General features: G+C 35.0%; 1 non-coding gene across 1 annotated transcript; it reads right to left on the bottom strand.

Annotated features, from left to right (window-relative positions):
- Positions 1-10,605: 10,605 nt before the first annotated feature.
- Positions 10,606-10,677, bottom strand: TRNAC-GCA. Its single transcript has one exon. It is a non-coding gene; the product is annotated as a tRNA-Cys (tRNA).
- Positions 10,678-11,442: the final 765 nt, after the last annotated feature.

The following is an 11,442-nucleotide window of genomic DNA, read 5'->3' on the forward strand; positions in this document are numbered from 1 at the left end:
TTGTGTGTGTCTGTTCGTCGCTCAGTCCTGTCCAACTTTTTGGGAACCCATGGACTCTAGTCTGCCAGGCTCCTCTGTCCATGGAATTCTCCAGGCAAGACTATTGGTGTAGGTAGCCATTCCCTTCTCCAGGTTATCTTACTGACCCAGGGATCAAACCCAGGCCTCCTTCATTGCAGAAGAATTCTTTACCATCTGAGCCACCAGGGAAGCCACTTAGGTTGTGTTTTAAATGGGAATGTTTGAACTTGGGTGAAGTCAAGTGGGCTTCCCAGGTGTCACTAGTGGTAAAGAACCCACCTGTCAATGCAAGAGACATAAGAGATGTGGGTTTGATCCCTGGTCAGGAAGATCCCCTGGAGGAGGGCATGACAACTCACTCCAGTATTCTTGCTTGGAGAATCCCATGGACAGAGGAGTTTGGCCAACCTCAGTCCATAGGGTTGCAAAGAGTTGGACAGGCTGAAGCGACTTAGCACATATGAAGTCATGATCTTGGTGCCTGGATAAGAACTAATCTTCACTGTATCTAAGAGATGAGAGTTAGCCTGGTAATGAGACTGCATGTACTCTCTTACCTGCCATGTATTTGTGTTTCATATCTTACCTTCAGACAAACAGATGACCGTGTTGGTTCATCTTCACTTAAGGATGGGTATAGAGGTGTCTGGGCTTCCCTGATGGATCAGACTGTAAAGAATTCACTTGCAATGCAGGAGACCCAGGTTCGACCCCAGGGTCAGTAAACGCCCCTGGAGAAGGGAATGGTGACCCACTCCAGTATTCTTGCCTGGAGAATTCCATGGACAGAGGAGCCTGGTGGGCTACAGTCCATGGGGTCACACAGAGTAGGACACGACTGAGTGACTAACTCTTGACTTCACTTAGAGGTATTTACAATGTGCCTTCTTTGTGCTGAGTTTTGGTTTTGTAGGTGTGGAACATCATATAAATGAAATCTACCTATACCATTAAAAAAAAAGCAGAGTTATGCCCTAATTATTAGTACAGTGCTCTAAAAACAACCAGGGACCAACGCGAGAGCTGTCCTTTTAAGAAAGAGCTGCACTTTCTAGGAAACATTTGTTGATCTTTTGTTTTTCTTTGAATTTTTTTTTTTTTTAGTTACACCTGTTATGAAATGAGGAAGGAAATGTTATGCTTGCATTTTTAAAAATTCAATCTGGCTAAATGTATCTAAAATATTCATAAAATTAAGCTTTTTCAGGATCAAAAAAAAAAAGAAAAACCCACATGGTTTCCTAAACTGTTTATGAGAATGACTCTAAGCCGATGGAGATATTTTGAGCTCAAGGTGCAGCAGAATTTTAAATAACTTCCTCTCACTCCTCATCAGTGTCTATATGATTTCTAATCATTCCTCTACACATCAGCTGTGATGAGAATGAATCCAGGTGTGATGAACACGATGTTCTTGTTATTCTGAAGGACGTTTATTTTTATTTATGCCATTGTGTTGAGTCTTCTCAAGGAATATTTAGAATAAATAGGCATACAAAGCTTCTAAGTTACACCTTCTGTTAGCTCCATTTCTGGAGTGGGGGCAGAACCTCTTCCTGTTTGGATAAAGGTTTCCAGTTGAAATAGGCTGAGTGAGGCCAGGACACTAATTCCCCAATTGTGCTGAGTTGGCTGTGGAGTAAGGGAGTTATTTTCTAAGTAGTAGTTCCATCTGAAGTTCTAAAACTCTCCAGAAAAACTGAAAAGAAGAAAATACATATTTCCCAATGTCAACTTCTGTTCATAGAAAACTTTTCAAGCACAGATGTCGATCCATAGATAGAGTTGTTATGGCAAGAGGAATGTTCCATAATTATAGGTAATCATGCAAACCCCTTGGAACACAGATTCCACTTCATTTTTTGTTCTTGAGATTACAGAGTCTTGGGAAAGGGGATATTTTAACTTATTGAGCTAACAGCAGATCTTCTGAAAGCTTAGCGTAAGGTTTTTCTATTAAGCATATATTAATATTTTCTGACTAAACAAGTGGTTCTTGTTTATTTTCACAGGATGATAATCTTGAAGTTCAATTCATCCACATGTCTAATGCTTCACATTTGTTGCCATGTAAATAGGAAAATAAACAAGAGCTAACTAAAGAAACAAAGCTTAATGTTAGAAGCCCACTTGATCATACCCAGGAAATGGTTATATTTGGTTGATACTTATGAAAGCTGCATATTTAAGTCTATTAAGATGCATTTCATTACCTCTGCCAAATGCAAATAGGCTTTCAACCTTTCCAGAGCAGCCGGATTTATTGTACAGTTCAAAGAATGATTCTATCTGCCTTCTGGGCTTTGTGTAGTCTAATTTCATAATATATACACAAATAGGATTTGTTCTTGGAGTAACATTGGGACAGTTTCAGAACTGTAAGCCAGGTGCTTGATGAGCTCCTGAAAATATTTGTTTAGTATTCTGAATAATACATATAATTTACAGTGTTATCCTGAGATAACAAGAAAATGTTATTTCAAATAACAGCTTACTTAGTAAACACGAGTTCCAGTGGAGATACTACCCAGCTATCACAAGACAACATACATTCATTTTAGGTAAGCCCATATCTATAACTCATGTCCCAAGAAAATTATGAATATTGCTGTGAATTGGCTGACATTCTGTTCAAATAAGATTTCTCTAGCAGCTACAAAATTATAAATGGATTAATGCAACTTAATTGCTATGAAAGTACTTCATTGCATTGATAAAAATTACATTTCTGTTGCAGCGAAGCCAGAGAAACAATAATTCTTAAAGGCCACCAGCAAAGTGTAATCAAAATACATTCAAAATAATTATAATGTAAAGCTTAAACAATATTTACATTTTCATCAGAAAAGTGAAAGTGTTAGTCACTCAGTTGTGTCTGACTCTGCGACCCCATGGACTGTATCCTGCCAGGCTCCTCTGTCCATGGAGTTCGTCAGGCAAGAATACTGGAGTGGGTAGACATTCCCTTCTCCAAGGGATCTACCTGACTGAGGGGTCAAACCTGGGTCTCCCACATTGCAGGTTCATTCTTTACCATCTGAACCACCAGGGAAGCCATCATCAGAAGTACCTTAAAAATGTTGCTTTCACATATCAATATTCACTTGAATGTTTAAACTTTATCTGTAAAACAGATTTCATTTATACTCTTCCAAGAAAAATAAGGCATACCTAAATGTTTTGGTATACTTTATTTCAACAATTAACTTTGAAATTTAAGCAGTTGGATTTAGTTCTTCTACCATTAAAAGTACATTAATTATCAATTCTCAGTTTTCTATTTTTTCTGTTCATCCAAGTTTTTATGAACTTCTACCATTTCAAAATACAATTCCAATTTGCTGTTTATCTCTTTGCTTCTGAGATACTTATTACCAAGATGGTAAAACATGCAAACATATTATTTCTTTCCCTCTCTTTCTCTCTCTTTATATAGCATGCACATAACACACACACACACACACATATTTTAAAATAAATATAAAATAGAAAAAAAGTGAAGTCACCCAGTCATGTCTGTTTCTTTGCAAGCCCATGGACTATATCCTGACAGGCTTCTCTGTCCATGGGATTCTCCAGGCAAAAATATTGGAATGTGTTGCCATTTCCTTCTCCAGGGGATCTTCCCAACCCAGCGATCAACCCTGGGTCTCCTGCTTCGCAGGCAGACTCTTTAGCAACTAAGGAACCAGGGAATCCAAAAATATATACTATACATACTAGTTATAATAATCACAATAAATACAGGGTTTTTTTTTTTTTTTTTTAGCCTACATATCAATCTTAGAGCAATGTGTGATAGAGTCATGTAGAATTGAGAAATGAGACAAAATCCCTGCGTTATTAGTTTTATATCCCCTTATCATTGTTTTAGTATATCATTTCTTTCCTGACTAATCTTGTAATGGGAGATTGGTATAAAAGTTTAGATACAATAAAATTAATCTAGGTAACCAAAAGGAAAATAGAAAGCTAAAAACTTTCAGAAAATGCATCCTGTTAAGGTACAATTCTAAATCAATGATTTTTAGATATAATTCATTGTTAATAAAAGTGTTAAATACATTAAAACACATCGAATTCCCCCAAAGATTAAAGCTCTATTTTTCCATTTCAAGCTCTGGACCTACGACAATTTTTATTTTATAGAAAACACAAAATGTATTATAAGTTTTGGTTTTTGTTTATCCTTTAGATATGTGTCAACATTAAATAAAATATATTTCAAAGAAATACTGAAAACCAATGAGCAAATTTTATTCTGAATAAAGAATATGAAAAACATAAATTGAGGTCATTCATCACAAATTATGCAGGGTTTGGAATATAGGTAAAAATGGAAAAGCCCATCCCTAGAATAATATGAGGGTGAAACATTATACATAGATGGTGGTTTCAAGGACATTAAGCCTGGAGTATAACCTTCTGCTGATAAATAAATAAATGTGCAAATCACATTAATCACCGCACACCCAAAAAAGAACAGTTTTACATTGCCCTGTTACTTGATAATTTAGACTCATAAGGAACTCAGAAGCAACTTCACTGCCATGCGAAAATCATGAAAAATTAAACTTGGCCTTATTCTAGATTATTCAGATATATAAAGTGTTTCAAGGGTGTGCTTTGCTATCTTCTCTCTGTTTATGCTTTTTACTTGGGGAATCCTTCTATTTAATTAGTAAGGATAAGATACAGGTAAGCATTTTCCAAATATTTCAAAATATGACCTTTGTTAAGATTGTTTTGAATTACAAACCAATTGAGCTATACTTGAAAAAACAAGAGGGGATATTAAAGAGTAACAAGTGTTTCCACAGTCATATTGATCTTAAAGAAGGGTAGCAAGTGACTATAAGTGATTTAAGGAAACACTGACAGAACCTGTGGAAACATTTCCTGATCTTTTCATGTTTGTCTTTATGGTTCAAACAAATTTGGCAAAGCAGATTATTCTTGCACAAAAACACACTTTAAATCAATATCAGTAGTTTTTCTTCTTAGTTTTATTATTTGAATCACTGTTAAATTGTAAAACAAAGTGAAAATTACTATTTTCTTGAAAAGCCACTATGTTTCTGTACAAGTTCCAAGGTGCAAAGTATAAACTCTGAAGTGGGCAGTAATAAACAAAACCTTGCAGGTCCTTGCTCTATCAGCAAACTTGCACTAAAAAGTCCACTAACAAACATAACGGAGAGTATTAAATATTACAAAATATGTGATAAATGTACCTATACCTTAACAGATATTGAAAACCTGCATCTATTATGTCACCTAGTGGATAAAAAGAAAATGGCAAGACTACTCCCTGTATATTTGGGGGCAGCAATCTCATTTTTGAGTGTATACTGTACCCTACTAGAAATTTTGTAGAAGCAACTGGACAGTGAATACAGGGACTTCGTGTATTCAGGTGAAGGAGGTCAAAATTCAAACATAAGGTTATCTCTAGTACTGGGATAGAGGAAAAATTGAAAATCAGGTGATTTGTCTTAAACAGGTTTTTGTTTTTCATAAAAGCCCGTTCAAGTCATATCCATATAGAAATGTAGTATTGATATTAATAGAAGATATGATGTCCAAGCTGCTGCTAATTTTATTTCTACACAAGCTGACCCAAGGAGACTATCATTTTTACTTTCAACAAATAAAGTTATCATTCCCTAAGAAATGAGGAAGTAAAGCCAAATCTTAATATAGCAAAAACATGCACAGACATGTGTTTTAGAGATTTCAAAACCCAGCATGTAAGGAAATTTTTAGATTATTCAAAAATCCAATTATTCCCATATTTGATAGCCATAATTTTAAACCTCAAGACTGAACAATCAGTTAAGGATTTATATTCATATTGAATATATTCTTAAAAATTGAGGTGTAATTGACTACAACATCATATTAGTTTCAACTGTACAATATAATGATTTGGTATTTGTATATATTGCAAAATAATCACCATAATAATTTTATTTAATGTCTGTCACCATACATAGTTACAAACTTTTTCTTGTGATGAGAACTTTGAGGACATTTGTAACAGCACTTGATTCTATAAATTTTCAACCCTATGCTTTTCAACAGAAGCATGGTGACCCATATTTGGAGCTTATAACTTTGTAGCACAAGCCTTAGATTGTGATAGATAAATTATGTAGTTTTATGTTTCCTTTTAAATAATAATAATAAAAGATTAGTTGTTGTTAGAGGAGAGTTTTACTTATTTGAGCAATAACCATAAATTAAAAAAAAAAAACAAAATAAAAGATCATATATTCCTATAGTATCAAGAGACAAAAGAAGTGCATATTCTAATCAATCTGCATGAATTTTTTCTTCACTGTAGTGATGAATAGTTATGCAGCAGAAAAGGAAACTTGAAATCTGTCAATAATTTTAACATGATTAATTAAGGAGGACCGCTGCTAGTTCTCCTTACACTGATCTGAAGCATTAATATACTTAGCCTGGGCAAACTTGTCAACCAGGTCATCTGCCTGAGGCATGAACCTGGCATGCAGCATTTTTGATAATCTTTTATTCGATTCCAACTGTCAAGCAACTCTAATGCTATTTTTCCTAAGTGTCATTGTAATTGCCCCTGACTGAGAAGTGACTTAGTTTCTTGGTGTTCCACATATCTGTAGCTTCTTACCCAAGGAAATTGTCCCAGACTTCGCTCATGTCATGTTCCATTAGCTATGATTAACCAGGAGTAGCTCACATAGCCTATTTTTTCTACAAATGGCAAAAGTGAAAGAATTGAATTTTCAATTAGTAATAAGGATTTTTTATGTAGGTGTGAGGAGTTTTGTACTCATAAATGGGACCTGTTGTTCCTCCCTCAATCTTCACTGATAAAAACCAGCAAATAGTATTGATAAGCACTTCCATATTATCATGAGCCCAGGATCCCCAGAAGGCCAGCAACAAGACTTCTGATTTTTCAATACCAAATAAATACTAGCAGATACTGCTATAAATATGAATATCAAAGAAATAATCTGGAAGCATTGCAATATTAAATTTATGCAGATTTAATCATGGCATTTTTAATAATAAAGAACAAAATAATTATAAAAGAGCAGTTAAATATTTAAAATATGAGAAAGGTCTAAAGTTATTTAATTATAAAATATTTGTAATATGTTAGTAAATTAATAAGAAAATATTAAAAAACAAGTACAATTTGATTTTGTTTGGAGGAGGAAGGCTAAATATTCATAAATGGATTTATAAACATGGAAAACTATCTCAAGGATATACTCCAAAATGATACTGGTTGTTATTTCTCGATAATAGGATTTTAGATACATTTTTTTAATTACTTGTTACTTTGATAAAATTGTGGTATAGCCATGCAATGAAATACTACTTAAAAGTAAGAAGTAACTAAATGAAAAAGCATGAGTTAATCTCAAAATAAGAATGCTGATCACTACAGTAGTTAGCCTAATTTACCAACCTACAAATCAGTAACCAAAGGTATACCTAAAAGCTGAGTCATAGAGGAGTATTGTTGTACTTGTTTAATTACTAAATCGTGTCTGATTCTTTTGCAACTTCATGGACTGGAGCCCACCAGGCTCCTCTTCCATGGGATTTCCCAGGCAAGAAAACTGGACTGAGTTGCCATTTCCTTCTCCAGGGAATCTTCCCAATCCAGGTATTGAACCTGCATTGCCAGGAGGATTCTTTATTAATGAGACACCAAGGAAGCCCGGAAGTATTAGTGAGGGTGAAAATTATTAGTTTCCTTTCTATTTGCAACATTTTTCTCATGAAAACAAGATGATACATATTGCTGAGCTAGACTGGGAAAATCTGGAACAAAATTAACATTCCTTTACAGTCAACAGGAGTACTGCTATTAGCTGTGAACTTCCAAAATCCCTTCCAAAATGTGATGTTCTGATGGCCAGAAAGCACATGAAAAGATGCTGAAATCACAATCAGAGAAACACAAATCAAAACTAATGAGGTATCACTTCACATTGGTCAGAACTGCCATCATCCAAAAGTCTATAAACAATAAATTCTGGAGAAGGCATGGAGAAAAGGGGAACTCAACTGTTGGTAGGAATGTAAATTGGTACAACCATTGTGGAGAATAGTATGGAGGTTCCTTAAAAAGTTAAAAATAGAATTACCATATGATCCAGCCATCTCACTCTGAGAAAATCATAAGCTGAAAGGAAATATACGTCCTGATATTCATTGCAGCACTATTTACAATAACCAAGACATGGAAGCAACCTAAACATCCATTGACAGAGGAATGAATAAAGAAGGCATGATACATATATACAATGGAATATTACTCGACCATAAAAATGAAGGCAATAATGCCATTTGCAGTAACCTGGATGAATCTAAAGATTATCAGATTAAATGAAGTAAGCCAGACAGAGAAAGACAAATATCATATGATATCACTCATATGTGGAATCTAATATTTTTAAAAGATACAAATGAACTTACAAAACAGAGATAGGCTGTTAAAGATATTGAAAAGAAAATTATAGTTACCAAAGGGGAAAGGTCGGGGGGAATAAATCAGGAGCTTGGGATGAACACACACTCTACGACACGTAAGATAGATAGTTAACAAGACCCTTCTATATAGCACAGGGAGCTCTACTCAATATTCTGTGACAACCTATATGAGAAAAGAATCTAGAAAGAATGAATAATCTTACCAAAAAAAAAAAAAAAGAATGAATATATGTATATGTGAATTGAATCACTTTGCTGTACACCCAAAACTAACACATTATAAATCAATTATACTTCAATAAAATTAAAATATCTAAAATGTTTGTATATTATGGTTCAATGCTCCTGCTTTCAAACACTACAAACCTACATTAATCAAAAGAATGTAGTACTGGACAATAACACAGAATATAGGCACATAAATCAGTGGAGCAAACTAGCTTACAAATAAACCCGCAATTAACTTGTTCAATTAAAATCTACAACAAAGAAGGCAAGAACACACAATGGGGAAAGACAGCCTCTCCAATAAATAGTGTTGGGAAAACTAGACAGCAACATGCAAAAGAATCAAACTGGAAAACTATCTCATATCATTTAAATAATAAACTCAGAATGGAATTAAAGACCTAAACATTAGACCTAACACCATGAAACTCCTGGAAGAAAACATAGGCAGTATGCCTTTTGATACTGGTCTTAGCAAAATGTTTTTGGATATGTCTCCACAGGCAAGGGAAACAAAAGCAAAAATAAACAAAGGGGATTACATCAAACTAAAAAGCTTTTGCATAGTAATGAAAACTATCAACAAAACAAAATAACCAGGCTGTCTATTGAATTGGAAAAGATATTTTCAAATGATATATTAGATAGGGGTTAATACTCAAAATGTACCAAAAACTCATAAAAGTCAACATTAAAAAAGCAAAAAACCAATATGTGAAAGACCTGAATAGACAATTTTCCAAAGAGGATGTACAGATGGCCAAAAGGCACGTGGAAAGTGCTCCACAACACTAATCATCAGGGACCTACAAATCAAAACCACAGTGATGTATATCCCCTCACACCTCTCAGAATGGCTGCCATCAACAAAAGACAACAGGAACTGGTGAGGATGCGGAAAACAGGAAGCGCCGTGCACTGTTAACGGGAATGTAAACTGATGCAGCCTCTATGGAAACCGTCTGGAGGTTCCTCACAAAATTAGCACTACCATATGATCTAGCACTTCTGCTTTTGGATATTTTTCAAAAAAAAACCAACAGGAAATAGAAAAGATATATGTACCCTATGTTTGTGTGCACACATGCTAAGTCACTTCAGTTGTGTCTGACTCTTTGCAACACTATAGACTATAGCCTGTGGCTCCTCTGTCCATGGGATTCTCCAGGCAAGAATACTGGAGAGGGAGGTGGGAGGGGGGATCGGGATGGGGAATACGTGTAAATCTATGGCTGGTTCATATCAATGTATGACAAAAATAAATAAATAAATAAATAAATTAGAAAAAAAAAAAAAAAAGAATACTGGAGTGGATTGCCATGTCTTCCCACAGGGGCTCTTCCGGACCCAGAGACTGAACCTGCATCTCTCACACATGCTGCATTGGCAGGGGGGTTCTTTACCACCAGCACCACTTACTGCAGCATTATTCACAAAAGTCAATACAGACAAGATGATGATGTGATATTATTTTATAAATATATATATATGAATATCAGCCAGCCATAAAATGAATAACATCTTGCCATTTATAACATCATGGATGTACCTAGGAGATATTATGCTAAGTGAATAAGTCAGAGAGAGAAAGACTTATTTTCTTATTTTAGCAGAGAAAGTGAAGTAGTTGAAAGATACAAACTTCCAATTATAAGATTAATAAGTACTAGACATGATTAACATGGTTAATATAACTAACACTGCTCTATGTTATATATGGAATAAAGTATGTTACATATGGAAAGAGGTGTGTCTGACTCTTTGTGACCCCATGGACTGTAGACTACCAGGCTTCTCTGTCCATGGGATTCTCCAGGCAAGAACACTGGAGTAGGTTGCCATTTCCTTCACCAGGGGATCTTCCCAACCCAGGGATCGAACCTAGGTCTTCTGCATTGCAGGCAGACGCTTTACCCTCTGAGCCACCAGGGAAGCCCATATATGGAAATTCTTAGGAGAGTAAACCCTAGGAGTTCTCATCCCAAAGATAAAAAATGTTTTTTTCTTTATTTTTTTATTTTATATCTATATGAGATGATGGGTGTTCACTAAATTTATTGTGATAATTATTTTATGATGTCTGCAAGTCAAATTATTTATGCTATACATCCTTAAAGTTATGTAATACTGTATGTCAATGTTATCACAACAAAGCTGGGAGAATGAGTAAATAAATATAATTTTTAAAAATATGAAAAGCATTGATCTTTTACACTCTTAGTGCGAATGCAAACTAGTACAGCCACTATGGAGAACAGTATGGAGATTCCTTAAAAAATTGGAAATAGAACTGCCATATGACCCAGCAATCCCACTGCTGGGCATACACACCGAGGAAACCAGAATTGAAAGAGACACATATACGCCAATGTTCATCACAGCACTGTTTATAATAGCCAGGACATGGAAGCAACCTAGATGCCCATCAGCAGACAAATGGATAAGAAAGCTGTGGTGCATATACACAAGGGAATATTACTCAGCCATTAAAAAGAATACATTTGAATCAGTTCTAATGAGGTGGATGAAACTGGAGCCTATTATACAGAGTGAAGTAAGCTAGAAAGAAAAACACCAATACAGTATACTAATGCATATATATGGAATTTAGAAAGATGGTAACTATGACCCTATATGCTAGACAGCAAAAGAGACACAGATGTATAGAATAGTCTTCTGGACCTTGTGGGAGAAGGC

The sequence above is a fragment of the Cervus elaphus genome, chromosome 31 (genome assembly GCF_910594005.1).
Source record: "Cervus elaphus chromosome 31, mCerEla1.1, whole genome shotgun sequence".
Classification (NCBI taxonomy): domain Eukaryota; kingdom Metazoa; phylum Chordata; class Mammalia; order Artiodactyla; family Cervidae; genus Cervus; species Cervus elaphus.